Raw genomic sequence first — 26,606 nt, forward strand, 5'->3', positions numbered from 1 at the left:
GGTGAGCCCAGCACTTCGGCTAGGCTTGCTTTAACTTTCCTTTCATGGCTAAAGCATATGTACTTTCATGTGACACTTTTAGCTTTCTGCAAATGACACACTGTCCTATTCTCACTTGGTCAAGATTCTACCCACTTGTGTCAAGACACCTGCTGGTAATAAGAGCTTCCTCTTCTTTCATTCTGACTCTTTTCAACTATGGATTATTTTTAGCCTTTTCCTGTCAATTACGAAGCTTGAACTGTATTGAGTATTTATAGAAAACGAATTAAAGCAGCCAGTGAGGCTTTGCAAAGGTGCAAGTGTCTGACTCAAAAACCCTTTATGCTCTGTCACTGGAAACTCCTTCAGCAGTGTAGACCGTGCCATAGTGGCTTGAGAGTACACAACAGTATAATTTGGCCCTTAGAATAGAAAATAATTATAATACAGCATTCCTGCTTTATAGGAAAGCAGAAATTTACTAAATAACATATTAAACCCAAACCTAGACGCTCTTCAAACACTTATGTAGATAGATTATTATACAGGTGGTTTTCCCTCTGGAAGTTTCTGTTCTGTATGGAGACAGTAAAATGTGACAACTTTTAACTGGAAATAAATAAGAATTCTAACAACCAAATAACAGATCAGATTAAATAAATGTCTGTCATAATTCTCTGACACATTTGCACCAAGTGAATGAAGTGACTGCATTCAGTTTTAAGAATTTATTTCCAGAGTATTAATTCTAAAACTGTCTACCTGAACTTTTCTATCATGGCTGTGGGACCAGAACTAATTAGCTATGTCATGTTTTGAGTTGCCAAGGCCTCTTGAGTTGATTGTTCTAAGGAAAATCATAGAATACCCTTGATCCTTGGACAGGATCTATGTTTCTGATATTAGTGGCGAGACAGAGATGGCAATTCATTGGTCTGGAGCCACTGTTCCCTTTTCTGAAGCCCAGGGCAGATTTTCATGCTGATAACATCACGTTTCCCACTGAGCCTCAGAATCATTTGCAATAATTGCTCTACAGGCAGCTGCCATCATTTGATCTGAGCTGGCCATCAGAAATGCAGTTGTCAGCCAAGATGATTTTGGATTGGACTTTTCCTTTCTGTTGGAGGAAAGCAGACACACACACACACACACACACACACACACACACACACATGCAAAATACCAGTGCACACATCCCTTTTATTTTCATAAGCATTCATTGGACAAAATGACATGTCAATACTAAAGGGAATACAATTTTTAAAATTAAGAAAAAAGCAAATATTCTCTGCTTTGAAAAAACTAGCCATTGAAAGTTTTTCCATGTTTCCATCTGCCTAGTTCATACTTATACATCATTATACAGTGCTATAAGCAGAGTTTAGGTACAATTTTGTAGTTTGTCTTCCATTTAAAATTATAAATTATTTTCCAGGTGGCTACATAGCATCAGAGAAATACATTTTAATGGCTGCTGTAAGATTAGTGGTTCATTCTGTCCACAATGTGTGTAAATCTGTACAAATACATCTCTGGAATAGTATTCATTCTGTGCTAAATTTTCTAGGCTTATAGTATGTTTACATTTTACATTAACCCAATTGTCATCTTGTACAACCGTGCAAAAACTGTCTATTCTTCACCTGCGATCACGGACTAATTTAAAATTTCACATCGTGAGCATGTATTGGGAGTTAGTATAGAAGCCTGTGAACCATTATTATGGTATGGATTTTCTTTAATATACTAAGAATCTAAAAACACATGAAGGTAAATCACTGGGCTCTCCAAGGAACTAACACCGTGGAATAACCTTGAAAACAACTTTATCTAAGTGAATTTATACCTTACAGTGGGGGACTGAGAGTTATTTATTTTTCCTTTTATGAGCTCAGTGAGGGTCTTTGTATCTCAGTTGTTTAATTGACCCGAACTCCACAAGGTGAAATCATTCAGAGAACAGTCCTAAAGTTAAGGGAAAAGTTGCTCAAAATAATACATTTTGATTTTTATGCTTATTTATAGAATTCAGTGTGAAGGGACCAAGATAGCACAATCGACAACATAGCCCAACGACTCTGGTGCAAAAACGATCCATTCTAGGAAAAAAGCTGTCTCTGTTGTGTTATTAAAAGTGAATTGGTGTTGAGCATTTATAGAGTGACAGGCAGTAGAAAATGTCCTCATAGTCAAGTTTTAGCAAATATTTTATCCAAATGGGAAGCCGTATATTGATATTTATATAATGACATAGAAGGATGGCTATGGAAAATGATTTGAGAGTAGTGGCTCTTTGACTGCCGGTATATAAATCTGTGGAAAGTTCACATATGTGTTTAGGCTGGAAGCATCTCTTGAAAAATCAGGACAGCTCCAGCCCAGTGCTTTCTCTGTCATGCCTCAGCCCCCACCTCAGCTCAGCCTGTGTAGGTCTTGTTCCTTTTTTGACATCTGTGGTCACCTGGGTGTTTTGACCCTGTTATAGTAACATATATATCTTATTATTTGACCTAATGCAACCTCTTTTTTTTTAAGATTTATTTATTTTAGGGGGGTATTTGGGCAGAGGGAGAGAGAATCTTAAGCAGACTTCACATTGAGCACGGAGCCTGATGCGGCACTTGATTGCATGACCCTGAGATCGTGACCCATGAGATCATGACCTGAGCCAAAACCAAGAGTCAGATTCTTAACTGCCTGAGTCACCCGAGTGCCCCTGCTGAATACAACCTCTTCAAGGTACCACTTTATAAATCCATATATTTAGTCCACCTTGGCTTAAAAATCAGTTTTCTAACTTATGTAAATTTTGTTTTAAACATTGGTAACATAAACATAAAATTTATCATCTTCACCATTTTCTGAGGGCATAGTTCAGTGGTATTGAAGTCCATTCACATTGTTGTGTAAGCATCACCACCACCCATCTCCAGACCTGTTTTCATGTTGCAGAACTGAAACTCCGTACCCAAAACAGCCATTTCTCAACTTTCCTTACCCCAGCCCCTGGCAACCACCATTCTATTCTCTGTCCCCAATAATTTGACTACTCTCAATTAGTAGAGTCATATAGTATTTGTCTTTTGTGACAGCCTTATTTCATTTAGCATAATGTTATCAAGGTCCATCCATGTTGTAGCATGAGTCAGAGTTTCCTTCCTTATAAGGCAGAGTGATATTCTTTTATATGCATATACTGCATTTTGCTTATCCATTCATCTAGTGATGGACACCTGGGATGCTTTCGTCTTCGGCTATTGTGAATAATGCTGCTATCAATAGGAGTGTACAAATAGCTCTGCCAGTGCCTGATTTCACTTCTTTTGGGTATATATCCAGAAGTAGAATTGCTGGAACATATGGTGATCTTATGTTTAATTTTTTGAGGAGCCATTACCCTAGAGCCTGTACCATTTTACATTCCTGCTAACAGGGCATAAGAATTCCAGTTTCCCTCGATCCTCACCAACACTTACTATTTTCTGATTTTCTTAAGATTTTAGTTATTTACTTATTTGAGAAAGAGAGCAAGTCCGGGAAGGGGCAGAGGGAGAGAGAGAATCTCAAGCAGACTCCTCGCGGAGTGTGGGGCCCGACTCGGGGCTGGATCTCACGACCCTGAGATCATGACCTGAGTTGAAATCAGGAGTTGGATGATTAACCAACTGAGCCACCCAGGCGCCCCTGTTTTTCTTAATAGTAGCCACCCCCATGGGTATGCGATGGTTATTTTATTGTGGTTTTGATTTGCATTTCCCTAATGATTAATGATATTGCATGCAACTTCTTTTTAAAAGGTTTACTGCAGGTGCAAGGCACAACCTTTTCCCTTGTCATTGAAAGACAATTACCTAGCGAATCAAGAGCTCTGGGCTTTAACCATATCTCTATCCTAATTAGCCATTTGACCTTCAGTTCTATTTAACAAATTTTAATTAGACCTCTGCCATCCAAATAAGACATGAAAATGGTAACTTAGAGGGAAAAGTCAATTGTAAGATTTTTGATGGGGGGTGTCTATGATTAAAATCTGAATTTTACATATTTACAATGTCTACTTATTTGCTTTTACATGTCTTCATTAATGACTTTAATTTTTAAAATTTAGCCTATCTTAATGAAATGATAATGTTCATTCATTGCATCTTCACTGGCATATGCTTATGGAGTATCTCTTTCCTCCTCACAGCAGAGCATTCTGAAAGGGTGTCTCTTGTCATATCTTTGCTTCCTGCCTTCCCAACTTGCTGCCTTCTAGTTCCTGTGTCGCCAAGGTCTGTGCAGCCCTCCCAGTAGCCAAAAACCATGGATGCACTTTTGCCTTCCTCAGTCTACTTCTTTCAAGTATTGAGATGTTTGCTCACTCCCTCATTGAAACTTCTTCTGTTTTCAGATTCCTTGATCCTGGTTCCTTTTCCTCCCTGACTCTCTTGTGTCCCCCTGGCCAGTCCTTAGTGTTCATGAAGAGTTCCCTTTTCTCTGTGCTTCCACTAAAAGTCTGTGATACCTGTAGTTCTGTCCTTAATCTTGTTTTCTTTTCACTTTACACACTTGCTTGGGAAGGGGAGGGATGGTCTTATCTTCCTCATTTCTATCCCAGACCTTGTTCCTGAACTCTAAACCTGAATATCCAGTTGGGCTATAATCTGTCTCAACTTTGGTATTTTATCAGTCTTTGAGCTGAACACATTCAACATGGAAATCATCTTGCCTTCTGTAAATAACTTTTGTTCTTATTTCCCTGTGTTAAATGGAGTTCCATTGGATTCCTTGCTGCCCAAGAAACCTTAGACATTTGCCTTTGCCTCAGCCCTACCCTCCCAACACATACAATAGTAGATGACATAATTCAGCTTCTCCATCAATCCCCTAATCTTCATCCTAATTACTATTCCCTTGGTCCAAGTTCTTACTGTGATAGGTTGGTACATCTCTTGTGTGTTCCATTAGCATCTCATTCTTAACACCTCATAGGTCATACCACCTTGTATTGGAATTGCTTTTTCTGCCTCTCCTACTGAATTCTGAATGCCTTGGGAGAGTAAGTAGTGTGTATTTTGTTCCTTGAGCCTAGGGGGAGAAAACCCATACCTTCATTCCCATTGCACTCTATTTTTTTTAACTCATAAAAAATATGAGCAGTATGATAGTCTCTTGTCTTTTCAGTTATAGATCTAATTCTATTGTAATATTCATGCAATTAGAACCATTGAAGTCCAAAGATGGAAAAACATTTTCTCACCAGCTTAAAAAAATCTGGTGTTGTTCTAACTCAGTGGTGGGGCTGAAACCAACATCTGCTTTTAACGTGTCTCTATATGCTCTGCAGCACACTGTTTACTTTCACCTTCAATGACTCAGATTTTAAACTGTATAAATCAAGTTTGTATGTGTGTGGACAGGAGATTGGAGCCTCCTTGGGTGACATGATAGAAAATTTTGAATACCTCGATGATGGATTAGTGTTTTCTTCATAGGGTTTGGATCTTCTTGTAATTCTTTTCTAAATTGCTTCTGTTTATTATTGCTACTTATTTCACAGGATAGTTAAATCCCATCCCTTTTTAATTAGCCTTTGTAATTTTCTGTACTGTTTCCCACTGTAATGCACCAATAATTATCATGTCCATGGTGTCCTTTGGATTTTTTAATTCTTAATAGAATTATGACTGACTTACCCTGAAGAGAGATTTGATGATCCCCAGTTAGGGATGACAAGGTAGTCTGTAGGTATAAGCACAGATTTTGTGGTTATAGAGAAAGTGGTTCAAATCTTCACACTGCCACATATTAGCAGACAAGATGCTTAATATTTATAATCCTTGATTTCTTCTCGTGTTCATTTTATTTTATTTTTTTAGAGAGGGGGAGAGAGGGTGGGGTGGGCGAAGGGAGAGGGGAAGAGAGAATCTTAAGCAAGCTCAATGCCCAGCAGGGAGCCTGATGCAGGGCTGGATCTCACAGCCCTGAGATCATGACCTGACTGGAAATCAAGAGTCCGAAGGTTAACCAGCTGAGCCACCCAGGTGCCTCTCCTCTCATATTTAATAGAGTAATTTTGCTCACTTCTGTTGTGGTTTGAGAATTCAAAAAATTCACAGACAAAGAGTTCAGTGCAGTGCTTACCCATAGTTACTACACAACAAAGGGTCACAAGTTCTCACCCATAAACAAATTACCACTTGAATTGGAAATTTAACAAATGTGTCCAGTGTGTGATTTCTTGAAGCAGTGATTTCATATGTGGGTGAAATTGATGTTAACACAACTTAACTATACAAATGTTAAGAAAACACAGATTTTATATTCTGATAAATACTAAGTTACAGACATATTTGTTGGATGAATGAATGAATTTAAACTGTCATGCTTGCCCTTATGAAAGTAAGGCTTTAGTTTGCCATTGATCACAGCCTTAAATGATTGATGATTCTTTATTTAGAAATGAATGGCTTTGCCAGAGAGAATTTCCAACTCTGTTGCATTGCTTGTAACTTCAATAATGTCACTGTATTATTTCTCTAAAGCTTGCAGTTTTCAGATGGGTTTAATCTGAAAGGTTTTTTTTTTTTTTTTTTTTTTTTTAAAAAGGTGTTATGCTTGGGAATGGTCAATGAATGTGGTGCCAGGCTTGGCCCAACTGGAATTTATGGACATACAGCTTTTTAGAAGTCTCCATTTGGGACATCAGAAACATTGTTCCTTTTTTTCCCTAACGACAACATTTGGTAGATTATTATTGATCAATACTTTTAAAACTAGTTCCTAACATTTTGATCTTACCGCTACACACTAATGTGCTTGGTGGGATGAACGGTCTAGTCAGGACTGTTGACAGAAATAAATTAAATATAACTTTAGTGACGATAGCTAAGTTTCAAGTTTTGTCAGGCAGATACTTTGGAGACCTACCAGTAAAAAAGGAAGAACTCTTTAGAATTGTTACTATTTTTAGTAGAGAGCTGGCTTTCATCTCTATAGCTAAGATCTTTGGTATTAGAATCCATTTAATATAGAAGGCTAGACAGTTAATTTTTTTAGCAGTTTTGTTTTTGCCAAGCTCTTCTCACCATCTGAGACAATAAATACTTTAATCATTATTTATTTTATTTGTACCTGTTTTTGCCAAATAGTGAGATAAAGACCCTCAAAAATGGAGACTGCTTCCCATTGGGAATCCTGGGGTGCTTTGGCAGGAAGGAGTGGAGAAGGGCTCTGGGCTTATGCAGGATAGTATTTTTTAAAAGATTTTAAAAAGATTTTATTTATTTGAGAGAGAGAGAGAGAGAGAGAGAGAGAGAGAGGGAGGATGAGCGGGGAGGAGAGACAGAGGGTGAGGGAGAAGCCGACTCCCTGGCTGAACAGGGAGCTCAATGTGGGGCTCGATCTCAGGACCCTCTGATCATGACCTGAGCTGAAGGCAGATGGTTAACCAACTGAGCTCTTCAGGCACCCCTTGCAGGATAGTTTTAAGTCAGGACCAGACGAAGCTGGGACCAGCTGTATACTGGGCGCTGTTCAGAAGTACCTATTGGGTATCCCAGTAATCTTTGTTCAGGAGGCAGGAGGAATACAGTGGATTTTGGGGGAACTGGTCTGAAAGAAATCATTTTCAAAAGTAGTTGTTTGAAAGCTCTAACATGATCTGGGGGGACATGTTTCCTGCTGACATGCAGCTGGAATTCACTGTTAATGATCACAGTATTTTTGGTCAGGATGACTTTTATTTTCTCAGATGTCCTGAGAAGACTTTTTTTTTTTTCTTCCTCCGCACTGTCCAGAACAGTTCCTGACATATGGTAGGAATAAAATACACACTTCCCTCCCCTACCACCCCATGTCTGCGGAATGAATAACAACTTTTATTGATGACACACTTGACTGTCCTTAAGCTGTTCCTCTACCCAATATGCGACTCCTTTCAGACAGAAATAGAAATCCCAGTAAATACTTGCAAAATTTGCCTGACGTTTAGGTTGGGAGGCTTTGATAATGTCACTGGTGCATATCAGGAAGGCAACCTGTCTCAGGGATGGGTGTCTTTTCTGTGAGTGTGATTCTCAGCGAAGCAAAGGACCTCTTTGTAAGGAAGTGTAACCTTCCTGTTTTCTTCTTTCCTGAATGGATGGAATAGGCAGTGTAATGTAAAATGTGGTATAGGGTTGGCATTTCCAGCAGGGCTATGGATCCACTCTTTTTTTTTTTTTTAAAGATTTTATTTATTCGACAGAGATAGAGACAGCCAGCGAGAGAGGGAACACAAGCAGGGGGAGTGGGAGAGGAAGAAGCAGGTTCATAGCAGAGGAGCCTGATGTGGGGCTCGATCCCATAACGCCGGGAGCACGCCCTGAGCCGAAGGCAGACGCTTAACCGCTGTGCCACCCAGGCGCCCCAACTATGGATCCACTCTTATTGACATCTGAATAGCCAGAAAGCTAAAAAAGGAAAAAGCAAATAGCAAATGGAAGACCCTTTGATCCTATACTTCTGGCTGGTCTCCTTCAACTCTTGCTCAATATGGGACAGGCTCTCCACAGCAGCTATTGTGATCCTTTAGAAACACAGAACAAATCAGATCCATCCTGTGACCAACCTTCACCTCTCCATCCTCCCTGCTGCCTTGGCTTCCCTGCTCACTTAAATCTAAAGTCTTGGGGCGCGTGGGTGGCTCAGTTGGTTAAGCGCCTGACTCTTGATTTCAGCTCAGGTCATGATCTCAGGGTCCTGGGATCGAGCCCTGCGTCAGGCTCCTCACCCAGTGGAGAGTATGCTTCTCTCCCTCTCTGTCTGCCCTTCCCCCACACACCAAATAAATAAATCGATCTTAAAAAAAAAAACCTAAAGTCTTTGCTGGCCCCAGGTCCCCCTCTGATGTCATCTCTTCATACTGTCTGCCAGATCATGTAGTCTGGCTATATTGATCTCTTTGCCATTCTTAGGATACAAGGAGCATGCTTCTGGCTGTGGGGCTTTGCGTGGACTCCTCTCTGGAATCGTCTTCCCCAAATAGCCAGGTTTTTCCTTTTGTCACTCTGCTCGTATGTTACCAGTTCCTCTGTGAAATAACTCCGTATGCCCCCCACACATATTCAACCCTACAGGAACACAAGCCTCCAGGGAGCAGGTCCCCTGTCTGATCTGGCCACTGAATTGATGAGGAAATAAGAGGTCAAGTCAGACTTGGAAAGCTGATCCTGGGAGTTAATTCAAAAGAGGAACTTTCAGAATTTGTGATAGATCAGACCAAATTTCAACCTTATCTCCTGTACATTTTGCAACTGTAACAGTGGTGTACATTAACAATGACCTGGGAGCATCCCAAAGTAAAGTCATTTTGTTTTTGGGAACGTCACCACCGAAAGGATACTTATGGTCTTTTCTGCATATTGACCTTAACTTGTGCTGCCGGGTCATGAGGGTTTCTGATCCCTGTCTGTTATTCGTGAAGTCACAGTTAAAGCAAGACTTCGGTTGGTGAGATTTCTCTAACCCTGCGCTATGGTAAATGGATTTATTTTAATGTTGTGACTTTTATTTTCTGCTCTAATTATGAAAGACTTCTCTCTCAGAGGAGATTCAAATCTTTTTTTCCTACCTCTGCCCCATCACCTGGGTCCACAGAAAGGCACCTGTGTCTACTTTTGAAAATGCAAATGATATGAATGGTTTGGAGGAAGCAAAAGGAGACAGTGCATAATGTAGTTTGTAAGTGTTAGAGTAAACTTGAGACAAATGAGATCATTTGTTGAAATTAATGCTTAATGGATTTCCCTAGAGAAACTCCCTTTAACAGAGGTGACAGCAGTATTTACCGAAAACCCTATTTGTATCACACTTCCTTTTTTTTTTTTTTTTTAAACAAGCATCTTGTGTATTTAACCTTGTCTGGGTTGTTTTATGTTCGTTACCTGATCCTTTTTTTTCTGAAAGAAGAGACACAGTTCTGAAAATAGTCTTTGCCTAAAGGGGAAAAGCAAATTCTTTTCTTAGTATTGCAATTGTTTTTTTTTTTTTTTCCCAGCAGGATTTAATTGTTTAGGCGCTCTAGAAACGTTCTCTTCATGTTCCTTTGATCATACAGCCTACGAGCAGGTACTTTTTGAGCAGACACACCCAATATAAGTTTACATATTTGCTTATAAATTATGTACATGTACTATGTGCTGATATTACATGTATTATTAAACACTCACCAAAATAGAAATTAAACAGACACATTAGATCCGTCTGAATGGAAGTTCCAATATTTTCTTTGCCTGTCCCAGGGTTGTCCTGGACACTTACTGGGGCATGCTCAGTCCACCCTGGCGGACTCCCCTCCCCACCACCACAGCCTAGAGCACCTCAAAGCATGGGCTTTGCCAGATCTCAGTAAAAATGCAGCATGAAAAGATGTCCAAAATCTGCATAGGGAGACAGGAAGGAGAATAATTTGCTGAAGGTTCTGAAATAAGCTCATTGAACTCTCAATTCTTCAACGTTAGAGAGAACGCAGTGGGGAGGGGCTGGAAAGTTGAAGCTGATGGCGTAGGAACACTTACGTAGCTATTTTGTCTGTTCCCTTCGGTGCGAGTCTTGATAGGTTTCATTACGGGGGTGTGACTCAAACACTATTTAGGTGGTTATGTAACCTACACGTAGTTCCCTTTCTAAAACCCCCAGTTCTGAATGCCAACAAAGAAACCTGGCCTAAGATTTTCCTAGAAGGGATGGGATAATTGTGCTGCTGTTACTTCTCATTGGAAGCCTGGATTGCCCTGTGCTTGAAGTTCTTGCTGGGAGATGATTTTGTAAAGGGTGCTTTTAGAGTGTCATGGTTCCTTGTGAAGGCTTACTGAAGTCTCTGCTGTAGAAAAGAGTGTATCTGCCCTGATTTCATCACTTGTACCAGTGTTGCCATTTATACTTTGTGATTGGGCAGAACAGTAGATGATTCTAGTCTAACCCTCACGTGCCATAATGCCCTCCTCACTGCTGCATAGTTGGCTCTTTCCAGATTCCATGCATTTGGTGAAGAGCCTTCTAACCTCCCTGTTCTTTATCTTTCTTTCTTTTTTTTTTTTTAAAGATTTTATTTATTTATTTGACAGAGAGAGAGACAGCCAGCGAGAGAGGGAACACAAGCAGGGGGAGTGGGAGAGGAAGAAGCAGGCTCACAGCGGAAGAGCCTGATGTGGGGCTCGCCCATAACGCCGGGATCACGCCCTGAGCCGAAGGCAGACGCTCAACCGCTGTGCCACCCAGGCGCCCCTGTTCTTTATCTTTCTAAACCCTGCTCTTCCCCTTTGGCTAGTCACCAGCTGGTCATTTGCTTTAAACACACACAAGAATATATGAAAAGATTCTGCCTCCACCTCCTACACTTGATCTGTGAGTCCAGCTTCCACACTGATCATTCCTGTTTATTCTACTCATAGAACTTTGATGTATCCTTCCTGGGGATTCTGGCCCCTGAGCATCTCAGTGGAGAAAATCTCTGCAAAATACCTCTCCAACTCTGAATCCAGCGGGACTTCCTCCAGGGTGGTGTATTCAATTCCAGAATGTTCTACCGTCTCTTCGCCATTCCTTCCCCAGGCTGCAGTCCACCCCCTGAGACCATGCCTGCTGTTCAGCTGTGGGTACCATCTCTTGATCACAGGGCACACCCCTCATGCATAAGCTGGCACGCTTTCCAGAGTGACAGCTCCAAGCCTTGTTTTCCTCCCGGCCTCCCACCTCTCATCACAGGTGGAATGGCAGGACTTGCTGGTGGTGGCCAGGTAGTCAGTGGGGTTTCAAATGCCACATTAAGGACTTTCAACTGTTTCCTGCAGACAATACTGGAACCATTCAAGGGGATCGCATCTCTGAAATGCTACTGCTCTGGTGAGTGGAAGAGAGTTTGCAGAGGAGAGAAGCTTGAGAGAAGAGTCAAGAGGCTCCAAGCTCTCAGTTCCCCTCAGTACCCTGTCTCTCATTCCAATTTCAAAGTGGTAATTTCAGTGACTACTTTACCACTCGAGTAATGGAACAGCCTGGCAGAATGGAAAGCACATAGGCCCTGAGCTAGGCAGATGTGAGTTTCAATGACAGCCCTGCTACCAAAAACAAGGGGGTGACCCAGGGCAAATTCATTTGAGTTCCTTAATCTGTAGAGATTTTTTTTTAAATTTTTTCATCATCCCTACAGGACTTTATGAGTATTATATAAATTTAATTTGTGGCCTCTAACTTAGTATGAGGGACGTAGTACATACTCAGTGAACGTTACTCACTGTTTATTTACCCCCACCCCACCCCTATGAGATGGTCACGCTGAGGTCTGACTTTGAGACATCCAGGCATATGTGGGTGATTCTTCCAGTATTCCAAATATGTCTCTGCTAATGGTTGTAGATAGCATTGGCTGGAGAATATTAGTAAAATATATAGTTTTTCTTTTTTTTAAAGATTTTATTTATTTGACACAGAGAGAGACAGAGAGAGAGGAAACACAAGCAGGGGAGTGGGAGAGGGAGAAGCAGGCCTCCCGCTGAGCAGGGAGCCTGATGTGGGGCTCAATCCCAGGACCCTGGGATCATGACCTGGGCTGAAGGCAGATGGTTAATGACTGAGCCACCCAGGTACCCCAAGAAATAGTTTTTCTAACTGTAGACGAGGCTGTCAAATAAAATCCCTGCTTGACTGGTTTTTCTGTCCTTCTGGAATGAATTCATGCTGTAGTTCACAGTTTAAAACTAGTGATAAGTTTGTTTCCCATTATATGCAACTTTGGATGGGACATCCTATTTAAACCAGCGTGGTCAATGTGAGGTTGCATTTATTGGAAATTAGATTTATTTCAGGACTTTTGAAAAACATTATAATGATGTTATGTTATATACATTTCTTGTATATACTAGTTAATCTAATTAGGCAACTAATTACTTTTGCAAAACTTTAAGTCAGTGTTTTATTTCCTTTCCCTCTAATTACTGTCATTATACATTTTATTCCAGCAATATAATCTACTATATTCTTTTATTCAGAGTAATGTTGCTTATTTTAAAATTTAAAAAATTAAATTATAGTTATGGGGTGCCTGGGTGGCTCAGTCGTTAAGCATCTGCCTTTGGCTCAGGTCATGATCCCAGGGTCCTGGGATGAAGCCCCGCGTCAGGCTCCCTGCTCTGCTGGGAGCCTGCTTCTCCCTCTCCCACTCTCCCTGCTTGTGTTCCCTCTCTCGCTATCTCTCTCTCTAATAAATAAATAAAATCTTTAAAAAAATTAAATTTACTTAAAAGGCTTTTAGTTGCAGTCACATAAATAATTATAGTGTTATTAAGGACCAGGAAGTGAAACTTCATTATATTTTCATTGTACAATTATCATTAAATACATTATTCCAGTGTACCCTTTAATGTGTATCTTTGCTAACTGAGCTTCATTTGAAAAGAATTGCTGGAAAATTGTAGTTGTTTTTTTTTTTTTTTTTTGATTTTATTTATTTATTTGACAGAGACAGTGAGAGAGGGAACACAAGCAAGGGGAATGTGAGAGGGAGAAGCAGGCAGGGTTCCCACCGAGCAGGGAGTCTGATGCGGGGCTCGATCCCAGGACCCTGGGATCATGACCAGAGCCGAAGGCAGATGCTTAATGGCTGAGCCACCCAGGTGCCCCTGGAAAATTGTAGTTTTAAGTAGTATGTCTAGTATGTGTGTGCATGTGTGTGCATGCATGTGTGTGTGTTCCTGATCTGTCTTTCCACAACTTGTAACACCAACTGTTCTTTGGGTGATCACTGGGAAACTGCTGGAAACATATCGGCCTAGCATCACTAATTAAGATCAGTGATCACTAAACTCACTCTTAATTTGAACTTCAATTGTGAATGCAAATGACTGCAACATTTATAGGAGTCATAGCTGCAGTGCTTATGTGTTCAATTTAATATGCATTTAAAATATCTATTGCTCCTCAAAGCATATTATTTTATATATTTATTTATTCTTAAAGATTTTATTCATTTATTTGAGAGAGAGCATGCACGCATGAGTGGGGGATGAGGAGGGGAAGAGGGAGGGGACTCTCAAGCAGACTCCCCGCTGAGCAGGGAGCCTGGAGCCCAGTTGGGGTCGATCTCAGAACCCCGAGATCATGACCTGAGCTGAAATCAAGAGTGGGATGCTTAACTGACTGAGCCACCCCAGCACCCTACATATTATTATTTTAGTTGCAAAATGAATTGGGCATAACATTCCTTTATGGAAAAAAATTCTGGATTATTATTTCATCCTTATAGTACAAAACAGACTCTTGATGTAAAACTTTGTGACCGTAAACCTGTTTCTTAAGCAGGGCAGGACCCGAGACGCACTTGGATTTCTGGCTGGATTCTGACTGGACAAAATGTCTATCAAAAGAGATACAGAATTGCGTGTTGTTATTCACAGTAGTTATGCTTCACAGGTCAGGAGGAACATTGAAGGAGCCCTCCTAAAGGAAATACAGAGTTAGGTTCCTGCGAACCTCTGGTCACCTTTTTCTCACCCTATTAATAAATAACCTTGTTTTATGTGCATTTCTGCTCAAAAGCACCTTTATTTAATGTATATCACTGGTTCATTAACATGGAACTCACAGCCAACAACACTGTAACCCATGCCTGAGCAAAGCTTATCCAACGTGTATTTTCCCTATAACATGCATCACAGCCTTCTTGCTTCTGGTATACCAGATAGCACTTCGGTGCTATGTGTGAGGGCCATTTTAAACAGGAGAATTAATCAGAAAAAACAAGGAAACTGCAAAAAAGTGGCATCAGATCTCGAGAAGGACACTTGTTTGCAGAATAAGAGCTGAAACAAGGAGGTGGTGTTCAATCTCAGCTGGGACTGTACACATGGGCCACTCAGATTTGTTGCCGCTCTGCACGTGTTTGTGAATGACCAGGAAAGTGCTGCTGGGGTTGCAAATAAATTTTTCAGTAGGCAGATTCACAAATACAAGGAGGATTGACTGTAGTTAGAAGAAAATAATTTCGAGACAATGTATGCCTTGAGTTGTTCTTTGAGCAGTTAAACCATTCCTTCTCAAGAGCTGAATCTGGGAGAATCTCTGAATCTCTCCTACCCAGAAGGGCTGGATCCTCTTCCCTGGTGCTAACACTTGTGACCTCTTTTAGGTCACCATCCCTCCTGCTTGCATAAGTATGTCACCTTTGCCACCTCTCTATAATCCTGTCATTTAGCTTCCCTATCCTGTCACATGCTGTGAGTTTGGAGACATTACAAGAAAGCAATGATTAAGAGAAGAGCCTGTGGATTCAGTTGGCCTGGGTTCAAATCCTGCCTATACTACTTACTAGCTGCCTGCCCTTGGGCATGGTATTCAGACTCTTGTGCATTGCTTTCTCATCTATCCAATGGCTGTGACAACATTGCCTATCTTGTTACGTTAATGATTGATGAGAAAATATGCATTTCAGGTATATCAGGTGTTTAAGATGGGTAGCACGTGAGCCCTCAAATATGAGCTATTAATCTATTCAGTTATCCATACTCAACTTCCCTTTCTGTTTTTCTTAAGGATTTGATTATGTATCACCAACAAAACCAGAACCAAAATTAAAATTAAGGAAAAGAAGGGTGCCTGGGTGGCTCAGTCAGTTAAGCATCAGACTCTTGATTTCGGCTCCGGTCATGATTCCACATTCATGGGATTGAGCCCCACATAAGGCTCCACAATCAGCGTGCAGTCTGCTTGGGATTCTCTCTGCTTCTCCCTCTGCTCCTCCCCTGGCTCGCACATGCTCTTTTTCTCTTTCAAAATAAGTCAATAAAATTAAAAAAAAAAAGGAATGAAGGTGAAAGATATTCAAGTATGAAAAGGTGGAGCAGAGATGATGTTAGAAAAAAATATTAGGTTAGGGAGAGAGAAACTCTCAAGTTCGCCCTGAGTTCTGACCAGTTTCAAAAAAGAAAGGCCTGAGTCTCACTGTATTTTGGATAAAAGCAATTGTTCGGGAGATGCACGGCTAATTTTAGAATGGAGCAGTTTTTTTCTTGGTTCTTCTTGGAGCACCTTGCTATTCAGATGCTTGTTTTTTTTTTTTTTTTTTTTTTTTTTTTTTTTTTTTAAAATTTTTTTTTTTTCCATAACGCCGGGATCACGCCCTGAGCCGAAGGCAGACGCTTAACCGCTGTGCCACCCAGGCGCCCCCAGATGCTTGTTAATACTGATTTGTAGCGTGAGTATGTGTGTGTGTGTGTGTGTGTGTGTGTGTGTAAGTGTCCCTTACCCCAGAGTCTTGGAGATCAGATGTTACCTCACTGAACTTTAGGTCTTCAGGCCTAGCCTCCAGACACGGATTTGGCTGCGATTCCCTCCTTCTGATAAAGTGATTTCCAAAACACTTGTTCTTCCTCCAGCTTTATCAGGGATCACAGAGACACAACTCTAAGTGCAGGGAAAGGCATCTGAGCCATGTATCAAGATAGTGAAGGCGTCAGAGAGGCAGATAAAGGACCTAAGTGCAGTGTGGTTTCTACAGGGGGTTATCTGGACTTGGGGACATTGTGGCGGGGGCCCTAAAGCCGTAGTCTCCATGCTTTTGGGCCATGCCCCTCTTTTTTCAAATAGTTTGAAGCACATAGGCCATGTATACACGTTTATTTACCTGTCGATTCCATCTACTTAGCTTGGAACTACTGTAATATGTACATTGTCATTTGCATTTAAAGAGATGTTGAACAGGAGGGATGACTGTCCTAAAAGTAGATTGTGGTGATAGCTGCATAACTCAGAAAGTTGACTCAACATTACACAATGACACATGAAAAATGGGTACATTTTATTGTATATAAATGACACCTTTAAGGTAGTTTCAAAAGGGAGGGAATGACACAAAGAGGAAATGAGCAATGTATAAACATTTAGAAGCTATCATAAGTATAAAAAAGCTGTTGCTCTCACTCCATGTATTAACAAATGCTCATTTGCACTAAGAGTAATATGATCAGACATGCCATGATTAACATTTTTAATCACTGCATTGTTTGAGTTTTACGAAAAGCTCATTCTCGAAGTATAATTATGCTCTTTGATGCTTTTTTTTTTTTTAAAGATTTTATTTATTCGACAGAGATAGAGACAGCCAGTGAGAGAGGGAACACAAGCAGGGGGAGTGGGAGAGGAAAAAGCAGGCTCCTAGCAGAGGAGCCTGATGTGGGGCTCGATCCCATAATGCTGGGATCACGCCCTGAGCCAAAGGCAGACGCCCAACCGCTGTGCCACCCAGGCGCCCCTCTTTGATGCTTTTGCATGTGCTTTGTTATTAGAATTATCTTCAGTCCACAGTTTCTTGGCAAGTATCTTTGTCAGTGCCTGGGTAACATCTGTAAATCTCTCTGGCCAGGGCTGCAGGTGTGCGTACATGCACACGCACACCTTAGAGTCCTATGCCACATGCCGTATGCCGCACGTCAGATGATCCCCAGAGCGTGGGGCCCAGGAATTACCTCTCTGGACGGTGAAACCTGCCTTTTCCCCCTAGGGCACCTCCCAGTGGCTGTGATTGGCTGATCTAGGTTTCTTTTTGGCTTTCGATTTCTTCATTACCACCTTTCCCTGTGCAGATTGCGTGCACATGTTTTTAAAATGGGTGCGTTTGTTATTATAATTTCTCCCCTGTCTCCCCTAGGACTTACGCTCTCCGATGTCCGGGACATTGTTTTGTTCATTGTGACATGCCCAGTGCACTGACTGATTCTTGGCACAAATTCTTGGCTCCATAAATATTGTCCAACAAGCAAATCAATCTATGTCCTAAATTTTAGCGACAATGAATTTTTCTCAATTTTAAGGTAAAGATAAATATTATGTAGAAGTTCTGTTATTCGGTTCCTGCCTACACTGAGATGCTCACTTTGGAGACCACTGCCTGTCGGTGAGCGGAACGTGAATGGCCTAGAGGGAGTTGGAAAGTGTGGAGACAAGGTGACAGAGCGTGTGTTTCTCTTTGGGCATCTGACGTTTGGGACACCTTACCATTCTTCCCTTATAAAAGGAAAGGAAGGAAAGAATATAATCAGAAAACAGAACAGGTAAGTGTAATATCTTTCCAACGCTGTGTAAGGCATTTTGAAATACTGTGCAAAAGGCAGCTGCTGGTGATGTTTGAAGGATTTTAAGATTTGAAGGGTGGCATTGTGACAGACGATTTTTCCACATTGGCATGACTGGCAAGGACCAGGAAGTACTCAGGTGAATTACATCATTTCAATTTGTTTTGCAGAACGGCTTTGTAACTTAATTAAAATCCAGTTTTTTTTTCTTTTTTTCCAGATCAGGTTTCTTGAGGTATAACTTACATACTGCAGTTTACTTGTTTAGGTATATAGTTGTCTGAATTTGAGACACAGAGACATGGGACCATAATCATGATATAAAAGGTTTCTGTCATCCCCCCCAAAGTTCCCTTGTCCTTTCTGTATCCCATCCCGCTGGCCCTAGCACCACTGATCTTATTCCTGTCCTTGTAGTTTTCGCTTCTCCAGAATGTCATAAAGGATGATGTTACACAGTATGTAGCCTTCTGCGTTTGGCTTCTTTTAAGATTTTGAATAAAGTTTCTATAAACATTTATGTGTAGGTCATCCTATGCAAATCCGTTTGAGTTTCTCTTGAGTAAATACCACTAAGTGAGATTTCTGAGCCATGTGGTAATTGCAATTTTAATTGTACAAGAAACTATCAAATGGTTTTCCTAAGTGTCTGTGCCACTTTGCATTCCCGCCAGCAATTCATGAGCGTTCCAGTTGCTCTGTATTCTCGCCAGCACTTTGTGTTGTCAGTTTTGCTTATTTGTTTTTAGTCATTCTAGAAGATAGTTGGTTTAGTTGAAGTGTAATGGGATGGTTGTGGTCTTACTTTTCTTTCGCTGTCAATACCCTTTTTCTCGAGCAAGCCTCCCCACCAAGCTTTTTCCCTTCACTGGCTCCATTTGCATAGACAATAGGATTGATACCTCATTAAATACTGTCCCAGTTCTTTGCCTCTGCCTCATAGTATATGTTGCACTTGCTTTGCTCTTCACTGAATTCTTATTATTAGATTGTAAACTTCTTTTTTTTTTTTTTTTTTTTTAAAGATTTTATTATTTATTCGACAGAGAGACAGCCAGCGAGAGAGGGAACACAAGCACGGGGAGAGGGAGAGGAAGAAGCAGGCTCATAGCAGAGGAGCCTGACGTGGGGCTCGATCCCACAACGCCGGGATCACACCCTGAGCCGAAGGCAGACGCTTAACCTCTGTGCCACCCAGGCGCCCCTAGATTGTAAACTTCTTACAGTCAGGTTTATGCTACTCTGATAAGAACCAGTAGATACTCAGGTAGCCCTTTTTTAAAAAAAATTATTTTAAACTTAATTTAATTTAATCGTTTATTTGGAAGAGAGAGTGAACAGGAGCAGGGGTAGAGGGAGAAGCAGACTCCCTGCTGAGCAGGGAGCCTGACACAGGGCTCGATTTCAGAACTCTGAGATCCTGACCTGAGCCGAAGGCAGACGCTTAACTGACTGAGCCACCCAGGTGCCTATCACAAAGCCCTTCTATATTGATTTTTTAGGGGATAAGAAAGCATAGAATCAGCCCTGAAAAAATAATTAAAAATATTTAAAAAAAAAGCCCTCTTCATTTTATATCTTTTTGTATATAAGATGTTATGGGAGGATTTTTTCGACTTAAGAAAAGCGTGCTTGCCAGATTCCCAGTCCTGAATTGAGGATCAAATGGTGCAACACTGTTATTAATATTATTGTTTAAGCTAATAGTATAAGGACTTTTTAATTGTTCCAGCTACATTAATATGTCTTCTTCACTTAGGATCAAGTGCTATTTCTAAAGCGCCCATTGAAATGTCTTCTGTTGAAGCAATTAGGCTTGGTTGGGCTTGGTTTCAAATTCTGCCCATTTTCAGGCTCTCTTCAAATTTAGCTGTAAGCATCATTAATGTTTTAGACACATAATGTTATAAATTTATCCCTGCAACTTTGATTATCCTGAGTCACATTTTTTCACAGATTGCAATATGAAGATTTAGGCTTGGTTTCAAATTCTGCTAATTTTCAAGCTCTGATCAAAATCATTTGTAAGCATAATTAATATCTTAGGCAGATAATAATACAGATTGATGCCTACAACTTTGAGAATATTGAGTCATATCTTTTTCAATGACTGCCTTATAAAGACTTACTAAAAACTGGCGTCTCAGTATTAATTTTCAGTGTTTATATAAGCAGTCTCATGGGGGATATAATAGCTTTAAAAGGACAGAATTGATCAGACTCACATGCATATGATTATGCATCGGTGTAGACAGTTTCCTAGTAGTTTTTGCTAGTTTTTCCTTAAGCACATTTTAATATACCTAGCATTCAGAAGAAAATCTTCTCACCTGAGTATTTTGCACAGAGCCCATTATATCCTCAGGCCTACAGGCAATTGTTTTATTACTCCAAGATCTCTCAAGGCCCACCTCTGAACCTGAAGAATATTATGTTGTTCTCTGGCCTGGATGATTGTGTTCCAACAGTGATATTTGACAGTGATACTGTTTTAGAATTTGAGACAAGGGAAGAGGTCTACAGTAAATGGTTTCAGTGGAGAATGGTCAGCTGTGAAGTGTTTCATCATCCACCCATCTTTCCTTTTTTTAAAAAAAATTTTAATGCATCCATCCATCTTAGGAATTTTGTTCCTTTTACCCATTTTCAGCTAGCAGGATAAAACACAGGAGGGAGAGCTAGGTGGTGCAGTGGGCAGGGACTGCATAGCGGTTCTAGCTAGTGGAAGTAGTGACTTTTGGAAACGTGTATGTTTTTGAGGGTCACAGTGACAAGGGGCATTGCTGATGTGTGGGAGGTAGAGGCCAGGTTTGGTAACTGTCATCCTGTAGTGCGTAGGACAGTCCATACAACAAAGAATTGTCCTACTCTAAATGCCAGTAGGACCTCCTGTTGAGCAATGCTGAGATAAGCCTGGATTTCAATTTGCAGCTCAGAAGTTGCATTTTCCTCCTTGGTAAAGTTGGAATGAAAATATGTATTTATAAGATTGTTCTGAGCATAGCTGACGATGTATGCAAAACAGTGAACGCAGGACCAGATATGTAGTAGGAACTAGTAAAGAATCATTGGCATTCTTTTTAACCTTCCATTGGCTTCTCAACCCACTCTGAGTAAAACTCAAGGTCCTCACAGTTGCACAGTGGCACACAAGGACCTGCCTGATCTGACCCCCTGCTCCCCTCTGAAACTCCTTTCCTACCAGTCCCTCCCCTGGCTCTGCTCCAATCACCCTGGCCTCCTTCCTGTTTCTCAGTCTTCCCAGAGATCTACCCTGCTATGGACCTTCTGCTCTTCCATGGTCTGTCTTCTGTGTTCAAGGTGCTTCCCCCACATGCATCCACTTGGCTCTCTGCCTCACTGCTTCTGTTCTCTGCTCACCTTATCTAAGGGGGGCTTTCCTGATGCATGATGTGAAGATGGCAGCCTGGCTGTCTGCAGCCACCCTTTCCCCTCGGCTCTTGCTCTCTTTGCCATCACTCAATATATTCAATATATTTTTGCTTGTTGTCTCTCTCTTCCAAGTAGAACATAAGTTTCGTGAAAGCAAGGACTCTATGTTGTTCACTGATGGATCCTCGGTGGCTGTAATACCACTAGTGCATAGATGCCAGCAAATATTTATTGAATAAATGAATTAGTAAAAATAACAAAGGAAAAGGGTACGCTGTGGTTGACAATGCTCGGTGTGTACATATGCTGTTTGTGTTTGTCATAAAGTTATACTTTCTGCTAGTTCAAACATTTTTAATCCAGATGATGAAATTAATTGTTTACTTGAGTCTCCCCATCTAAACAATTTTGACAGACATTACAGGAGATAGTGGATACCTGGTTGCCTAAGAATTGGATTTCTCTGTTCTCCTCCATCACTTGTAATTGAGGAAAGCATGTGACTTTTATTTCTATATAAGATGGCCTAAGGGTATGATGATGTGATTTTCTTTGAGTACATGTTTTTAAATTGGTTGCAAATCTGTAGAAGCCATCAGTAAAATTGTCCACAGCGTATTAGAATTGTTGAGTTGTCCTGTCTTCTTGGAGGAGGTGAGAATGTCCTTTGGAGAGAGAGTAGGTATTTGCTGCTTCTGTTGACATAGGCTTGGTGTGCGCTTGGGGAATGCTTTGAAAGCGTCTGTTATAAGAGAAACTACTGGCTTGGTGCTTTGAAAGTAGGGCAATGATAAACTGCGTGTGATGTTTATTTAAAAGGTAGGTATTTGTGTGTAAAAGTTTCTTCTTGCTTTTAATAGGTACAGCCATATTTCTGAAAGCTTTCGCTTTGTATTCTGAAATATTTATATTGATTCGGTGGTTGACAGGCATACACAGTTTGTTAAACGTGTTCTGTTTCACACCAGAAGTGGCATAAGCAGACATGTCTAAGGCTTCCTTTCTTCTAAATTAATGTCTGTCTTTGGGCTTACCTTTCAGTCACATTTTTATATCCTAAGATGGCTCCTACAATATGCCATTTACTCAAGAGGGATTCAATTTTTGCTGGAAATTAACGTCTTCCCGTAATTCTATCCTTCTGCCAGTAAGGTTCTAAAGATACTTCAGGTGTTCAGCTTCTGTGGGTAATTCCTAGACAAACCTTTAAATGTGATAATGTTAGGCAGGACATTGGAGGTTGGGCAGTTGGTTTGCGATGTACATACTGGGTAAGAGATCAGTGTGTGTGTGTTTTAATAGGAGGCTGTTAAACTCAAGTGTGTGAAGGAGTAAATTACTTTCTCTTACACTTGCTGTGTGTTGTTAAGACTATGCAGTTGTTTACTGAACAGTGCTTGAATTTCAAAATTTGGGTCTGTAACTCCATGGTAGATAAGAAATACTTTGATAAGGGACTCAAGAAAACTGTGTGTGTGTGTGTGTGTGTGTGTGTATGCACACATGCACATATGTACTGGCAAGTGATGGGGAGCAATTTTGTCAAGAGGTAATTATTGATTGAACACTGGAACCAGAGAAGCATGGACCTTTAGCAAGAGTATTACATCCATCTACCTCTAACCATGATCAAGTGTCCTCAGCTTGACCTACATTCTTCTTCCCCTTAAGCCTAATTTTATCTGTTGCCTTCAGTTTTTCCTTTCCTACACCCTTCAGAACTTACCCCAGTCTTTCCCCTCCTGCCCCCACAACAAGTCATACTAAGATTACCATTAAGCTCTGTTGCGCCACAGGGATGCTTTCGGGACTGGTGTTATCTGCAAACAGCTCTCCATGCTCCTGACCACTTCCTCTATAAAATACCCTTCTTTTGTCTTCTCTGTTTTGGTGTCTAGTCGTCATAAGGTGACACCACACTTTATTTCATCCTCTCTGACTTTATCATTTTAATGTCCTTTGCAAGTTTATCGTGCTCTAACAGACTGTTCAGTGCAGGGGTTTCTTAAAGCTCATGCCGTCTTTCCATTTCACACTCTTCTTGGCAAGGTCATCTATTACTATGCCTGCAGTTACCATAATCTGAATGCCAGTGTCTCCAAACTCTTGTCTCTAGACCTGATCTCTCAGCTCCACAGTCATGTACTCAGCTACCAATATGGGTTCTCTAGTGGAACTTCTGAAACACAGAGAAACCAAGACTGATCCCACAGTATGCATTTGTGGGTGAATAGCTCTAGTATTTTTCAACTGGGCTGGACTCAATCCTGACATCCCCCTCCTTTTTATTCCTTTTATTGAGTCCCATTAACTCAATATCATTACTGTTGCTCAGTAACTCCCTTCTTTTCTTTACTGATAAAACAAGAAAGCAGAAGAATCTTGAGAACGTAGATTTAAGCAACACAATCAGCTTCAAATAAATTTTGCATATATAGAACCCAAGAACTGCAGATGGGCCATAAGTTGGGCCATAAAGAAAGCCTCTATTTGCAGAGGAATGAAAACATATGGATTTTCCTTTCTGACTTAATTCTTAGGCGTTAAGCTAGAAGTCAATAACATGAAGATAACCAGACAATCCCATTTCTTTTTTAGAATTAAACACTATGCTTCTTTTTTTTTTTTTTTTAAAAGATTTTATTTATTTATTTGACAGAGATAGAGACAGCCAGCGAGAGAGGGAACACAAGCAGGGGCAGTGGGAGAGGAAGAACCAGGCTCATAGTGGAGGAGCCTGATGTGGGGCTCGATCCCATAACGCCAGGATCACGCCCTGAGCTGAAGGCAGATGCTTAACCGCTGTGCCACCCAGGCGCCCCTAAACACTATGCTTCTAAAAAACAAGCAAAAACCCAACCAAACAAACAAAAACAACACAACAAAAACTATCCTATAGAAGAACTTAAAAGGGAAATAAGGAATTATTTTGAGTTAAGTGGTAATGAAAATATGACACACCAAAACTTGTTTGATGCAACTCATTCAGTGCTCAGAGGGAAATTTGTAGCATTAAATGGATAAATAATAGAATAGTGCAGTCCAAAAATCAGTATCTAATTTTCTATGTCAAGAATTAAAAAAAAAAAAAAGAACAGCAAATCAAACTCAAAGGGTATAGAAAGAATGAAGGAGTAAAAAATAAGAACAGGAATCAATAAATAAAATCAACAAAGAAATGTTAACTTTAGATAAGTTAGTAAACTAATAAACCCTTTGTGAGACTGATCAGGAAAAATAGTATAGAATATATTGCCAATATCTGGTTACCTGTTGAATTAGAAGCCCTGTTCCGTGCAGAAAGGAAAAAGAATAGATATTTTAGAAAAGATGAAACAAAACTGTCATCATTTGAAAATAATTTAGTGGTCTACTTGAAAACCAGAATTAAAATTTATAGACAAATTATTAGCATTAATAAATGACCTCAACAATATGGTAGGAATTAGAATCCATGTATAAAAGTCAATTATTTTCCTCTATACTAGCTACTGAAAATGAAAATATAGTAAAAATATCAATAGCTATAAAACTATGAGGTACCTAGAAATTAATTTGGCAAAATATGTGCAAGTTGCCTACTATGAGAATTTAAATATTTATGTATATAAATATATTATATATTATATTTATGTATTTATATTTATATATAACTGATGAACAATTGAAGCCTGTTAAAAGTTACAGATACCATATGATTCAGTGATCATACTACTTGGTATTTACCCAAACCAGCTGAAGATTTATGTTTGCACAAATGTTTACAACAACTTTATTCATAATTGCCATACATTTGAAGCAACCAAAATGTCCTTCAGCAGCTGAATTGATAAACAAACTGTAGCACATCCATATAATGGAATATTATTCAGCAAGAAAAATAAATGAGCTATGTATCAAGCCACAAAAAGGTATGAAGGAAATGTAAATAAATATTACTTAGTGCAGGAAGCCAGTTTGAAAAGTCTGTGTGATGTATGTTTCCAACTATATGACATTCTGGAAAAGGCAAAACTGTAGAGATGGTGAAAGGACCAGTGGTTCCAGGGGTTCAGGGGGAGGGGAGGAGGAATGAGCAGGTGGAACAAAAGGAATTTTTAAAGCCGTGAAACTATTCTGTATGATTCTATAATGGTGGATTCATGACATTATGCATATGTCCAAACTCAGAAATGTACAATACAAAGAGTGAACCCTAGAGTGGACTTGAGTTAATAATATATGTCAGTAATAATTCATCAGTTGTAACAAATGTACCACATTAATGACAGATGGCAATAATTGGAGAAATTTTGTTGAGAAAAAGAGGGGATATATGGGAACACTCGTACTTTTGTGCAGTTATTGTGTATATCTAATGCTGTTCTAAAAAATAAAGTCTATTACAAAAAAAAAAAAGACATAGAAAGTAACTATATTCATGGCTAGGAAGATAACAATATCTTGAACCTGTCCTCAGATTAATTTGTAAAGCAACTGCCAACCAAAGTGTTCACCACTTTTATTTGAGATTGGGGGTATTAAGCGAATAAATAGATTCTAAAATTTATATGAAAGAGCAGAGAGAAAAGAAACCAATCTGATGAACCACAACAAGGTGGGAACCTTACCCAGCTAGATATCAAACCTGTAGTAATTAATTATGTGATATTGGCACAGGTCTCAATAGCCAGGTACAGACCTTATATACGGAAATTATACACCTGATAGAGATGGCTTTGTACATCACTGGGAGGTAGGATAGGTTTCATTAATGAAAAGGTTCCTTGAAATTTGATTATGTACATAGATAAGAAAAAAATCTCACCCCCCATCTAAAACCATAAGTAAACAATTTAGGATAGAACAAATGACTATGAAGTGCACAGAGCTTTTCCAAGAAAATAAATGCACATATATTAGTGATCCTGAGGATTTTTAAACCATACCCACTACATACATCCACACACACAAACACAACACTCAGAGAAAAAAAATATTGATAAACTGAACTCATCAAAATTTTTTCAAATGTGAATCTTGACACCACATACATTTTTTTATTTTATTTTATTTTATTTTATTTTTTTTTTGTCTTAAAGATTTTATTTATTAATTTGACAGAGATAGAGACAGCCAGCGAGAGGGGACACAAGCAGGGGG

The 26,606-nt window shown here is 40.0% G+C and overlaps 1 protein-coding gene across 1 annotated transcript in view; it reads left to right on the top strand.

Moving 5' to 3' along the window:
* The first annotated feature begins 2,539 nt into the window (after positions 1-2,539).
* Positions 2,540-26,606, top strand: part of MCTP2 (multiple C2 and transmembrane domain containing 2) — a 234,536-nt gene continuing 210,469 nt past the window's right edge. The window contains exon 1 of the mRNA XM_002926690.4: positions 2,540-2,724. The gene's annotated coding sequence lies outside the window, so the exon portion shown is untranslated. The remainder of the gene's footprint in view (positions 2,725-26,606) is intronic.

The sequence above is a fragment of the Ailuropoda melanoleuca genome, chromosome 9 (assembly GCF_002007445.2).
Source record: "Ailuropoda melanoleuca isolate Jingjing chromosome 9, ASM200744v2, whole genome shotgun sequence".
Classification (NCBI taxonomy): domain Eukaryota; kingdom Metazoa; phylum Chordata; class Mammalia; order Carnivora; family Ursidae; genus Ailuropoda; species Ailuropoda melanoleuca.